The sequence below is a fragment of the Aedes albopictus genome, chromosome 2, assembly GCF_035046485.1.
Source record: "Aedes albopictus strain Foshan chromosome 2, AalbF5, whole genome shotgun sequence".
In the NCBI taxonomy this organism is placed as follows: domain Eukaryota; kingdom Metazoa; phylum Arthropoda; class Insecta; order Diptera; family Culicidae; genus Aedes; species Aedes albopictus.
The window spans coordinates 464,614,705-464,630,012 of NC_085137.1; positions in this window are offsets into that span (position 1 = coordinate 464,614,705).

A 15,308-nucleotide genomic window follows, 5' to 3' on the forward strand; every position below is an offset into this window, starting at 1 on the left:
AGCAGATAAAACTCGGTTGAAAATCAACCGAGTTCGGTACTATATTCTAAGTGTGTAGTATTTACCCTGGAGTTCCTTTACGAATTGCTTCAAAAAGTTTTCTTTACGAATTGCTTCAAAAAGTTTTCTTTACGAATTGCATTAGAAACTCCTCCCGAGATCCCTTCTCAAATTCTTCAAGGGATTCCTTCGGAAATTTAGAGATTTGTGACAAGCACTTGATAGAGCTGCATTTGCAGAACGATCTTTCTGTTCGAGTAGTGTAGGTTTGTACCGCTATCTGCTCGGTCACATTTTATTGAAATACCGTAAACTGGGGTGTAGTTGATCAGTGGGGTGAACCTGATCACTCAATTACCCACGGATATCGACTTTTAAGGAAGTTACCATTCCATTTCCATGTTACGTCATTGGATTGCAAAAGGTTAAAATAGAATTGTTGCTTCCTTAAAAGTCGACATCCGCGGGTAATTGAGTGATCAGGTTCACCCCACTGATCAACTACACCCCAGTTTACGGTACCTATAATTTTCAACTTTATTACGACGGTCTCCGAAGAAAACTCCCCAAATAAAATCATCATGTTGCAGATTATTTAAGAAAATCTTCCATGTGTTCCTTCAGAAGTGTAGAAATTCCCTCACGGTTCTTAAAAAAAATTCAAGGATTCATTCGGGAATTTTCTTCATAGATTTGTTTGGGAATTCCTCCTATACTACAAATTGCACAATGAATTCTTCCAAAGCATCTTGCATGATTTACTTCTGAAAATCCTCCATTTTTTTTTTTTTACAAAAAAAATGTTCATGAATTTGGGCAGAAATTTCTCCTAGGATTCTTCCAAAAAATCGTTCAGAGATTTCCTCAGAAATTTATTTAGACATTTATTCAGAAATTTCTACAGACAAAAATTTCAACTTTCAGAGTTTTTCAGAAAATGTTTCTAAATTTCCTTCGAAAATTTGTACTGGGGTTTCTCTGAAAAAGATTCCAAAGATTTCACCTGGAATTCCCCAGTAACTTACAATTTCTCCAGAAATTCCACTATGAATTCCTCTACAAGCTTCACAATTTCTGTCAGAAAATCATACTGGGATTTTTTTTAATTCCTCCAGGGACTGTGAGGTGATATCAATTCAATAATTTTCTGCAGTGATTCCTATACAACCCTAGAGGTTCAATCACAAATTTTTCGAGGGATTCTTTCAGAGAATCTCCAATTGAGCATGAGCATGAGCATGATTGACCGCCCGCGGTTGCTCCTCTGTTATTGCAAGGACAACTGCATTTACACAAAGAACCAACAGATGATGCTTGGGATTAGCTTTCTCTTCATTGTGTAAATACTGGAATCCCAATACTTTTCAATAAGCAATACCAGCGCCGGCCGCGTCCGAATGCAGGTCAATTGAGGATGGGGAAGGAAGTGATGACGTGATTCTCGCTTAGGCCAATAACCGAGGAATTCTCTGCGTTACTACGAGAAATCACTAGGAGTTTGGACAGGGTAAATGGAGATGTGTTAAGGAATTCGTCGTAGTAAACGAATGTAATGTTTTGATTTTTGATGTTGATTCTTTCAGAGAATCTCCAATTTATTATAAACTCGACCAATAATTTCGTCAGAAATATGTATCTCCAGATTTCTTTACAAATTTCTCCTCGGATAACTTTGAAAAACCTTCCACCGATTTTTCGATAATTCTTTCATGGAGCCTTGCTGAAATTCATCCTATTCGTTGGGATTAATTCCAAACCAAAACTTTCACGAATTTCTGAAAAAGTCTCCCAGGGCTTCTTTAAGAAATTCTACCAGGGACTCCTTTGGAAACTCCTCATATATTTACTATAAAAAATGATCCGGGAAATCCTAAAGAAAATCAGTTTGTCAGTTCTTTCACAAAATCTTCTTTCGTTTAGACTTTAGAATGTCCTCCAGAAATTTCTCCAAGAACTCCTAAGAAAGTCTTGCACGGATAGCTTCCAAAAATGTTGCATGGATTCCTTTAGAAAATACTTCAATAATTTCAGAATTTATCTACGAATTTCTTCAGATTTCTTTTTCATAGAGGAATCATAATATTTTCAAAACATTCAGCTAGAAAACCATCCATTAAGTCTTTTAATAATACTTGATGTTTTATTTCTATAAAATGATTCACGGATACATCATGAATCAGAAATTAAGAATTCCTACAAGAGATTGAAAAAAAGACTTAATCACATTTCTTTAGATATTACTTCAAGGCATATATTTCAGATAGGATATTTTCAGATTTTTTTCTACAGAATCTTTCCAGCTTTTTCGGATGACATCTTGCAGAAGAAATTCACGCAGAGATTTCATCAGAAATTCTACCGGCTATTCCTCTGTATATTTTGTCAGAAATTGCCTATAGCTACTTACTTGCCATAACGCACGGGTTCCCAACCGGTGGTCCGCGGCCCCCTGGGGGGCCGTAAAGCCAGTCCAAGGGGGCCGCGATGTTACCAAAAACTTGTTAAATTTTTATTATATTTTGTGCAAATTATACCAATTTTCAATTTTGTAAACCACCTTGCCACAATTTTAGGAACAAATTTTCAGTATAAAACGCCTTCAGTAGAAAAAAATTTCGGCTGCGCCGCTATTCTTCATCTATAACTCAAATTGAACGTACACATGACATCATTGTTTACGAAATGTGAGTATAGAATAAAAAAAACGTATCATTGACCGTCGAAAACCCCTCCCACAGTAAGTTTCTGGCTACGTTACTGTACCAAAAAAAAACTTGGTTTCGTTCATTTAATTCAATTTTTTTCCAATAAAAAATCATTGTCCCCAGATGTTTCGACTATTCATAAAGGGGGTCGCCACCTCAAAAAGGCTGGGAACCCCTGCTGTATATACATCTCATGTTAGAATCGCTAGAACCAGAAACGGTTGAAAAGCCGGTCCCCTTTCTTCCCACTTTCATAGCACAGTGTCAGTCTATCAGATAACGCCTACGAGTTATGCAATCAAGCGAACTTTGCCGCATTAGCATAATAGTAATAATCGAACTAATCTATTACCTTACCTGGCATATACGCACCAATGATCCCTCTGCAAACCATATCCCACCAACACTCCGACATCCGCATGAATTTGTTCAGGCGCAGTGGTATATTCGGTCTGATGTGGATACAAACGATTGCAATCATAACTTCCTTCCCCTTTCCCACATTGATCGGCACACTGACGTGGCAGGCGCCATTATTGACGCCTAAAAAAATAGAAGACCACCAACGCTCTCACATTGAAGATGCCTGTTAGTCCCCGGCAGATATCTCATTGATTCCTTGTGTGAATGTAGCTGGTCTGGCGATACTGGAGTAGCATCTACAAGCTCAAGCTCAAGCATTTCTCATTGCAATAAGGCTTTGAAATTTCTTACAATTATTAATTCAATATTTTTGAGATACATAGGGTAAAAGCATTAGACTTCACCACTGCTCTAGTCTTCGCCCCCTCCATAGAAATTCCATTTTTTATGTATGAAGTGGCAAAGATTAGAGCAGAGTTTTAGGGGAGTGAAGTCTAGTGTGTTTACACTATTGTATTCGACTGTGAAGTGTTTATATGTCCTCTTACATACCAGCGCATTTGATGGATTTCCCGATTTACATTTTCGATAATTTTGAAGTAAATTCTTTATTGTTAGGCGTTTTTTAATTGTTAAAACGTAAACCAATAGAAAATGGTCTGATTAATCTAATAATCGACATTTACAAGCATCTGTTCTTATACGCTCTTTGAAACAATACGCACAGCACCGTGCATGCACAAATTATATTTTTCACCCTAGGGAGCGTCCATAAATTACGTCACGCTTTAAGGGGGGAGGGGGGGTTCAGTAAAGTGTGACAACCCATACAAAAATTTCAAAGGTCTCATACGAAAAGTGTGACATAGGGGGGAGGGGGGGGGGTTGAAAATGGACAATTTTTGCGTGACGTAATTTATGGACGCTCCCCTAGGGTCCGAAAAGTCGGTACAAAATGTTATTATTTCCCATGAATCTGTAGCTCTAGTACTGCCAAAAATGTATGCCGTTCTTCTACATGTACCTTCTACAATAAAGATGGCGAAAATAACTGCAGACCAGATTCATTGATCCTCGCGTTGTTGGCTCAAAATTTTAAGAATCAGAGATTCTATAGTAAATTTCATTTCACGTAATGATTTTCCGAATAATGTCGAAGAAACTGGGGAATCAGTTATTTCAATATTTTTTAAAACGTCTGTATTACTAAACCTTATTCAGTTAATAAGCCTTCTGCGAATGAACACTCATTCTACTTGCAATAAATTGTTTATTTAAATGAACGCACTATTCCAGTGCAACTGTCCGGCAGACCAACACAGCCAACGAACGCCAGCTCCACTGGGGAACTCTCGCACAACACTTCTTACTTCATCGCTGGCTGCTTTGGTTGACTGGATGGTTGGTTGGGGCATGATCGTGATGTTTGCATACACAAACCACAAAATCCATCGCGCCACCACACAGCGCGCAGACAGAGGCGAGATATTCAATGCATTGCATTCTGTCGTGTACGAGCGCATTTCACACATATACGACGAAGGCCGCCAATTGCCCCAACCGAGCCGAGTGAGTAGTACGGTGGAATTATGTTTGGATAGATGTCTGTTTGTTTACAGAAATTAAAGATGCAAACTTTCACAATTCTTGCGCAACGGTTTTTTTTCTCGACTGTATGTTCTAGACCATTTCCTTTTCTTGTTTTTTGAAATTTGACACGTCGTGGCGCGATTAGCGATAAGCTTGTCGAGGAACGTACAAACTGACCTTACGTTCTACTTAGAATGAGATATTTAAGCATTAATATAGTCTATAATACCAGAATTTACTTCAAGTGTCGAAAATGTGGAAATGGATATCTAAGGCCAGTAGTACACAGGGTCAAATATTTGGCAAAGAAAGAACTCAAGAAACAACATTAGTTTGACACGAATGAAAATTCGATCGAGTCAAACAAGATGTTTGAGCGTTGGTTTTTTTTTTGGACAAATATTTGACCCTGTGTTTTCCAGATTTGGAAAAATAGTCTAATTTGAAGCGCACAGAATTTAAAGTATTGCATGCAGATTATATAGAATCAATCCATCAACTACCAACAACTTCCTACACCTTCCATTTGTAAATAGTAAGATGGAACCCCTTGGTATTTCATTAGTACCCAAAGCGGGAAATGCCAGAGGTCGTATTGCCCCACCTCAAGGTGCGTTTTGCCCCCAACAGTTTTTCAGCGACCAACACTTTTTTAATTTGTTAATTTGATTCGGTAATAATAGTTTACGCAACAAGGTGCAGAATGAAAATTTTTACAGCAACAGTCGTACATTTATCCAACGAGGCTTGCCGAGTTGGATAATAACGACGAGTGCTGTAAAAATCGAGTTCTGCACCGAGTTACGTACAACGCTTTTTGAGATTTCTTAAATTACCGCTTGAGGATAGTTTTCAACAATATTTTTCATCAAACTGCATACTTATGTTCAGCGCCATATTTATGAAAGTCACAATTTTTCAAAACTGCGTCCAGACAGCATCAAGAAGTTGATCAAAACTGAAAACAGTGCTGCAATGGTTCATTACGCAACGCAAATCAGTAGTGTAATGAACCATTACATCACTGCTCATTTGGTGTGCGAAAGTAGGCCTTTTTCTGGCAGATTAGCGTGAGGCTGTTTATATTACATATAGGCTGTTTTACTATTACGATGAGAAATTGCAAAAAATTGATATCACGTAGACCAAAAGTTGGCGTCTCTTAGTCAAATATATTTTTTTACGAATGCCGACTGATTTGGGTGCTTGATTTCTTGAGTTTTCGGCTTGCAGTCTGAAAAAATTTGCGTTGACTGATTTCAGATCATCGCCGAAGTTTCAGTCCAGGTATGGGGTAAACTAACTTTAAAAACGCAAGACACCCATCAAATCACCTTAATCTTAGCTATTTGGCCACGTTTGCTTGGGGAGTGCATATTACCCTCTTCTCCAGATTTCTGATTGTGATAATTATATCCCTCTAATAGAAAATTGCTAATTCTCAATTTTTTACTATAAGTTGATCATGTAGTTGTGTATGAGTGATCCAAATTTGGAAACGATCGGGTTGTTCTAGACAAAGTTAGAAAGATTCTAGAAAAAGGTATAATTATGCGATAGCTAACTTGAGCTTTATAGCTTCGGATTCAATGGTCTAAATTTTAACTTTTTGTCAACAAAATATAAAATGTTGTTATTTTGTGATGCGTTTATGAATCATGCTGATTTTTTGACAGGTTATTGCCCTAATATTCATGAGTTACATGAGTGGATTTGAAATCGATTGGTCACTTATTTTCGACGATATGGCAATTTTAGTACAAGCCCATTTATTAAAGTACATTTTTTCAAAAGGTTGAGTTTCTAAAAGTAATGAAGCAATCAAGTTGAAATGTTGTCCACAAGTAAAAGGGACATAGGCCTTTCATTCCTCATCATTCGATTTTCAATTCGCTCACCACAGCAGAAGTTCGAGCTTATGTACCATTATGCACTCAAAAATGGCAGTTTTTTGAGAGACATTTTGTTCTAAAAAGGCCCATTCATATTTGTTATGGCTCAAAAAAATCTTGAGTGTTCACAAAGGCCTAATTAATTAAAACAGAAGTTGTAAAAATTTTCTAAACTAACAGAAAAAAATATGTGTATTAGGTGGCAATATAGTTGCCACTGCCTTATAAAGGGTTATCAGAAAGAGCCATTTTCGGGCTATCTGTTAAGGGTGCTGATGTCCGTGGCTGTATGCAGTTGGGCCCTACAGCGACCGATCATGTTTGTTAACAAAAAGAACTTAGGATCTTTTCACATGTTATGCTTGAGCTATGAAAAACTTTTGACTTAACTTAAAATTCTTAACACGACAGAAAATTATAACAAGGTATTTTCGCACATAAGAGCGTCTGTGGTAGGAGTCGGAATCTGTCGGACACTGAAAGATCATAAGGGGCTGTCCATTAATTACGTAAGGGAATTTTAGCGATTTTCTGACACCCCTCCCCCCCTTGTAAGATTTTTTGTATGAGACCCCAAAAATTTTTGTATGGCGCGTAAGATTTCTCGAACCCCCCCTCCCCCCATAAACTTTTACGTAATTAATGGACAGCCCCTAATCGCCATGATAATGAGCACTGATATGAAAATGGATACATAATGTTCTGAACGATTTCAACATTTATTCGACGGTAAAACTGGTATACTTATGCTTCTGTATTAACACTGATTTATTGCAACCTAGCTTTACTGATAGTTTAAACGGTTCTAAACGATTATTTCTGATGAACTGATAAACGGTTATTAACTGGAATGGAGTACGACGATATCTTATATAGGATAACACTGAATAATGACTAGTAATGACTAATTCCCAACTAACAATTCCATTGCTGATTGGTTTTGTTTGATTTTTCTTAGGGTTTTATTACAACAATAATCAAAACTCACAGTTTTATGACTACTTTTATGAAAACCATAGATGAAATGTTCAATAGCATACTTGAAGATATCCATAAAGCCAGATTTTAAGAGTAAACAAAACTCTCCGATATGTAAACCTTCTGGCATTTATTATTACCACAATAAAACTGTTCAAACTCTCAACAGATGGCGATCCGTTCGGTTAGTAACGACATCTGTTGGTGAAAAAGCAGAAACTACGACACGGTTTATTATGGTCATCATAAAAGTAAAATTGCTTTCGTTTTATTTTCGCTAATTCATGGTCGTCGCCATATTGAATAATTAGCTGACGTGAATGGAAAATAGTCAATTCCCTACTAACAAAAGTAGCTGCATAAAAGCTTATGGAGCAAACGCCCTTGGAAGAAAGCTCACTTAAGCTATTATACAGCAAAAATGTTAGTAGGGTTTTGCTTAAATAAGCAGCGAATTGACAGTTTGACGCCATCTCCATAACATGCCCACATGCCCCACATAAATAAACTCTATTAGCTGAGCTTTCTTGTGAATTGAGTTAGTTTTACTAAATTAACAAGTTGATTTATTTCATTCCATGATGATAATATTCACTATTTTCGAAGTGCATTAATTTTATGTTTCTGCAACCCCAATATTCACGATAAAATTGAAGGCACATAAGCCTACCATCACAATAACTACTAAAATATTACTTTGAAATGAGCGCTTTCTACTTACGAATAATGTATACCGCATTTAGTTCACTACTGGACTGCGAACTGCGACATTATAAGTGCGAAAACGTAAATAAAAGTGCGCGATTGCATCAAATCAGGTTGATGTCTTCGGCGCACTATTTCTTCAATCTATGGAGAACAAGTGCTCTGAAGACACCGAGTTGATTTGATGCAATCGCGCACTTTTATTAGCGTTTTCGCACTCGTGAAAACTAGTGCGATAGTCCAGTGGTGAACTAAATGCGCTATATCTTCCTGAACTTTACGTGTCATCGAAGAAGCTTCTCTGCATCTTGAGCTGTCATAATTTTTGTTAAAAAAAAACAACAACAATCATCATAACCTCTTTTCGAAAATGGATTTTTTTAACTAGGTTTTAAAACAGTTTTATTGCTACTCTTAAGGTGAAACTGGAAGCATTTCCTCATTTGTTTGGTTTTTTTTATAAAATATAACGAAGCAATATTTTCAAAATCGGTTTTCGTGCAGATGTAGAGTATGTATGGATCAAGGTATCTTCTGAATTTTTTGAGGTGGAAAATGTTTTCCATTTTTGCAGAAACAATTTTTTGAGAAATTTTGTTCAAAAAATGGTTTCTTCAAAAACGAAAAACATTTTCCACCACGAAAAAAAATCAGGAGATACCCTGATCCATACTCTACATGTGCACGAAAACCGATTTTGAAAATATTGCTTCGTTATTTTATAAAAAATCAAAAACCAAAATATGAGGAAATGGATTCAGTTTCGCCTTAATGTGGTTTGCAAAACCTCTCCGAGAGTGGTCCACTTAGCCAGAAGATGCTCTTAAAGAGGTTATCAAGAGGTTTTGATGTATAAATCAGTTTATTGCAAGTTTTATAATGTTGGTCATGAAGATCTCTTATAGAGCCGAACAAAACTTAAAATGTTACTTGGGTTGTCTACAGATGATTACTAAAGACTATCATGGTAAGGTCGATCACCTTTTACTACACGCTACCGCCGCTCAGCACTAAAGTGCATAATTTCCAGACTACACCAACAATATGTAACCCTTGAACATTCACAAAATCAGCTCCTGTGTCCGCAAAATCGTTAAATTCGCAAAAATGTTTGTGCAGCAATCTAGCTAGGTTTACTAGTGACCTTGGAAAACAAAAAAAAAAATCAACATTTCGCATCTAGACGAGTGTACGAGCTGTTTTTGAGAATGTGTAACTGTAACACATTTTTGTGTGGTCTGGAAAGTATGCACTTATGAGTAGGGCTTACACATTTTAGTGCTGAGCGGTTTTACTGTGTAGAAGGTAATTCTACATTGTGGTCGTATTTGGCGGGAAAGTACTACAAATACTATAAGATCGTGAGTGCAACTCATTTGAGTGCAATTGCGTTACGGATGCATTACAGTCTAGTTAATGTAATCCGAGCTTATCGTTTCTGATTACAAATATGCGTAAACACAAGGCCTGGCTAATTTATTATATTTTATATTCCAGAACTGCTGCGAAGATACTTATCGTCTAAATCTCTTGGCCATCCCCTATTTACGCCAATGCCCGAAATGTTACCAGGGGCTGACAAAATCGGGACCAATGTATATTAAACTGTTGAATATTATAGGATTAATGGCGTCCGCTTACATATGGCATACAATCAGGGCTGCAATTTTTGGCCAGGCCTTTATGATAGCGATATTTTGCTTTTTTCATTTTCTCCGTTTTGGTTTTCCTGTCATTGTTGTTTTCTGATCAGCAACACAGGAGCGAAATGAAATAGGTACTCACACTCGCCGCAGTGTGCTGAAAGCGAGAGCTGACAGCGCTTAATTTCCATTAAATTATCTATAGTTGAGTGTTTTTACCCGTGGTAGCGTATAGGGCACTAACTCCAAGCCACCGCCTGAGACGAATGGCCTGTCAGTATGAGTAGTGTGTGGATGATTGGAAATTCACCCTGTTAGGTCGCTCACGAATGGAGCTCTCGGACTCTGTCAGTTCTCACATCGAGGAACTGAAAACGATCGCCGCAGTCATTCATTTTCGGCTGAAAAACGTGCACTGAGACTGATATTCTGCAGGCCTGCATAAAATCATTGCATACCGTTCCGATCCATGCTTTCTTGCTTTTTACTGTACTCTCTCTTCGTACATCGAATACTTGGTATGGCGCACAACCGTTTGTTCATATTTTGAAAGAATCTATGACATTTCGTCGAATGACATTTGGTCGAATGACGTTTGGTCGAATGACATTTGGTCGAAAGTACATTTGGTCGAACGGACGTTTGGTCGAATGGACATTTGGTCGAAACCCATATTATGGAGTAGGAAACATATGACATTTAGTCGAACGGACAATTCGTCGAATGGACATCTGGTCGAAAGGCACTAACTGATGAAAAGACACTAGACCAGCCGATGACAAAAACCGCTAGATAAGAGTTATGTGCTTAGCAGGTAGGGCAGTCCGCGCACTGTTGTATTTCCGACTTCAGCTTGAGTAGGTACGTTCCGAATACTCAATAGGGAGGTGCGTACCCAAGGTGGTAGCCCCTTGAGCGCCATGTAGGCAGAGCAGCTCCGGTAAGGAAGCCTGTTTTAAACCGTCACCTACCAGAAAAAATGCAAAACTAGAGAAAACGGATTGATTTAACGGCAACAGACCAGGCAACGATTTACGGATAACGATTGGAAAATTGGAACGTGAGAACTTTAATTCAACCCACACGTCTTGCGCACCTGGCTCGTGAACTGCAGAATGCCGACGTTAATGGGGCTACTATTCGCAGATCAACGGAAAAAAAACATTTGTTGAACCTGTCATTGGAAAACTATCATCTCGTTACCAACAATATTGCTCTGCGGCTTGTGGCATTCGCTGCTAGAGCAATGCAAATCAGCAGTACCTATTTACTTCGTACGTGAGAATGTCCGAAAATACACCTAGCGATACCCGAATGATGACACTTGCTTGCAGTGCATGATACTACCATAAGAGGATAACATGAAAAAAGTGACGCGTTCAAGTTTAAACTCGGCACGCTGCGATCAGACATATTTGAAAATTCTTCAGTTGGAAGTTGGAACGCATGATACCCTGGTATCCTCAAAACTGAAATGGTTATATATCTGTCATTTTTCAAAGATTTGAATAATCTTGGGATTCGATTCAGAAACTTATGTTTTATTGGGAGCTTATCCGAGTGAACCGGTCTGATTACCATGGTTTTCGGAAAATCCGGATTTTCAGGAATATGTTCGGCATGTCAGCTACAATAACCATCAAAGATCATAAACCAATAAACCAATCAGTCTTGTTATCAGTCCATTGGTGGGCTATTCCAGAAAAAAAAATCTCAAAAAGTCATGGCTATCAATAACATTTTCTTTCTTACACCTCATCCCCTCTCAACCCCACAATCAATGTATTGACGGATTTTCTGAAACTCCGGGTGACCGGACCAGTTTATTCGCATAACATATCGATAGAGTAAGCACATATGAGTTCGGAGCTGAATCGGTATCTGAACGGGCGGTCTTGAGCTCTGACACGCAAGTTAAATTTCTACTGCGTTTCAATCAAAACATTGAAAGCATTTATATTAAATATTTTCGACTCATGTTCAGTTCAAGTGCAACACTACATGAAAGAACAGCCTATGTTTAAAAGAAGGAAAAATATCAGATGAAAAATCTGCATCTTCAACATATGAACATAGTACATAAAATCAGGAAACTTAAGCAAAACCCCTGAAGGTATAACCACTGATGAAAAAAATCATCAGCTGATACATGACGCAATGAAATGAGTAAACTTGAAAGACCAGCCTATGTTTGAAAGAAGGAAAAATATCTAAAAAAAAAAGGCATCAGCTAATGAAGAACAGCTTGTGTTCAAAAGGAAAAATTTCTTATGAAACATTCAGCAGTTTGTACAGCGTACAGGAAAACGATGTTGGGGTCAATATGATCCAAACAGGCACGCTGAACGTGCATTACGCCATCGTGGTGCGAAAAACCGAACATCCTAGGAGGGTTGATAAACGTGAAAGAATAGCAGCAGCCATAACATTTAAACATAGTACAAATACGAAACTTGAAAGAATAGCCTATGTTCAAACGAAGGAAAAATCATCAATAAAAAATCACAACCATAATGTCCACTGTCAGCACAAATAACAAATTTGAAAGAACAGCATATGTTGAAAAGAAGGAGAAACCTTTGATGGAAAAGCCAGTATGTGCTACACAAAAACGCAGTGAAATTATGAAACTTGGAAGAAGAGCCAATATTAAAGATAAGGAGAAATCTTCGATGGAAAATCAACTACTTCACCAATCCCAACGAAAACTACATTGCAAAACAAGTTACCTTAATAATAAACACCCTTGAATGAAATATTTGCTGTTTAATGTTTGATATTATTAACATGATTAAATTGCTATACAACTTAACGTCCATTCTTTGTGGGGTTTTTCGTCACCGTTGAATTTTATGTTTCGAGATTTGTTGATTTTTTTCGGTGAAAACATATTTTTCGTCCAAACATCCTTCAACCAAATAAGTTTAGTAACAAATAAATTCAGATACCCAAATCTAGAATTTTTTTTTCCACTTAAATCTCTTTTCATCGGTTAGCGCATTTCGACCAAATATCCATTCGACGAATTGACCATTCGACTAAATGTCATATGCTTCTTCTTCCACAAAATCGGTTTCGACCAAATGTCCATTCGACCAAATGTCCTTTCGACCAAACGTACTTTCGACCAAATGTCATTCGACCAAACGTCATTCGACCAAATGTCATTCGACCAAATGTCCTAAAGCCATTTTGAAAACCCACGAGATCAAAGTACCCGTGGGATTTTGAGGAGTTTTTCCACCATACAACCTTGGCAAAATTTTGATATGATCACATAGAAATAATTCATCTAAACCCATAATCGATTGTAACCGTTCCCATTCTTGATATTTTATTCAATACGTTCAAGTGTAGCCCTACCAAGTCAAAATTTTACTGGCCTAATATTTCAAGTTAAAAAACCTGAAACATTCGTCGCAACACTCACTGCACCACAGTAGGTAAGCGTATCTCTTCGATACGAACTGAGAAGAATCGATGTGAAAAACATTCAGTCTGCGAACAACAAACGCAGACATGATGATAACATGTGTGTAAACAACGAATACCATACGTGTTGAACAGAAACAAACAATTATAACTCCAACACTCCAACGAAGCACAGCATACTGATCCGAATGGATTATTACAGAACTGAACTCCCTTGGATGTTGGATGACTCCACTTGAATCCGGCTCAATGCAAACTCCCTTTACATCGTTGGGACCTCGCCGCGCCGTCTGGCTCGTTCTGGACTAACGGGGCATTTCAGTTCAAGCAAGGGTAGATAGGAAGCACTACAGCAGAGGTTCCCAAACTTTTTGCTATCGCGGCGCCCTTTGAAATTTCCAAAAATGTCGCGGCGCACCAAAGCTTTTAACGAAGTTTTTTTTTCAGTTTTGAACCACTTTCACTTTAAGATGTCAAAAACAAAATCGTGCAGCACTTTTTATACCATGTTTTCTTAGAATTCTGACAAAATTTCGAAAACTAACTTTTTTTTAAATAAATTTCTCAAAGATAAATTAAATATAATAACTTCACAGAACTAGACCATTCATTTTTTTTGCGGAAAACACACTTTCAAACACTTTTATTTATTTTGGAATATTTCTGCAAATTAAGACACACGAAAAGATTGTTAAGGACCTGCCAGGTGGGCTTTGATTGAACTTTTTATTTTCATAAATTTCAACTTAATCTTTTGGGGCTGGAGTTGCCATATATAACCCCGATTATGAAACCGAGCATACAAACTTGTTCGAGTTCAGCGAGGTTGCGGCAGTACTGATGAAACAGTACGTTTCAAAAAGGTTAAAGCTAGCTCTGCTCACTATCAAACTGGCAAACCAGGCAAATTTGGTTTCAATTGATATATATAGAAAGGATACCAGAAATCCTATGGCACAATCGAAGACTGAAGGAAAATTAAAAAAAAAAAGATGTGAAGCGACACTAAATAGTTTTACTAAATAAAACAAATATAAGTGTATCGAAGTACAAATAAAGAGTTTGTTCTTTTTGTTTCGTCACAACACAACACATAAGCCTGCGGCACACATGAGAAAAGTTCGCGGCGCACCAGGGCGCCGCGGCGCACAGTTTGGGAAGCACTGCACTACAGACCAAAAGACGACGACGACCACAATATCCAACACGTCTTCCTTTCCCTTTCGTTTAATGGGCGCTCTTGGGCTGATGGCATTATTATTGGCACACGACGGCGATGGGATGGCGGGTACTTAGCGGTGTGGAGCAACTCATTACCATCAAGTCTCGAAAAGGAAAGGGAAAATAAGAGCGAAAAGCACCAACCAAACCGTCGTCGCCGTCGTCATCGCTTGCCATCGCCGTCAGAAGATAACCAAACCGCACTGGTATGGTGGCGGCGCGCGTTGCAATTTTCTGAATGTTATTCCACTTTTCCTGGTCCCGGGGCGCGCTGCGCTGCTTTTGCTCGGTTGTAAGTTTGGTGGATTAAAAGTGCAATGACGACGATGCGGCGATGGGTGGTTTGGTTGTAAATAGGAAAGTGGTTTTATGGGATTGATGGGACCGTCGGCCATCAGGGTGGTACTAACTAATTGCACGGTGTAATTGGGAGCAATTTTTTCGTATGCCTTACAGTAATTGCACTCATCTTCGAGAAATTGCAACCAATTTCTTGAAAATTTTTGACCTCGAATGTAGGAAATGACTAGGCTTAGAAAATTTTCAATCCGCGCGTCACCCCAATGCAGAATTGGACAAGTACGGTGCGGTTGAAAGCAATACAGTTCCCAAGACACCCACTCGAGATCTCACCGAGGGTCGAAAACTGGTTGGTGATGTTACTCCAGCTGATCTCTTTCTGTTTGTATCGACCGCGGCAGTAAGTGGGGTCAGGGAGCAGTCGCAACATACTGAGGCGGAACTCCTACCATTTACTGATTGCGTGTGGATTGTGGGGT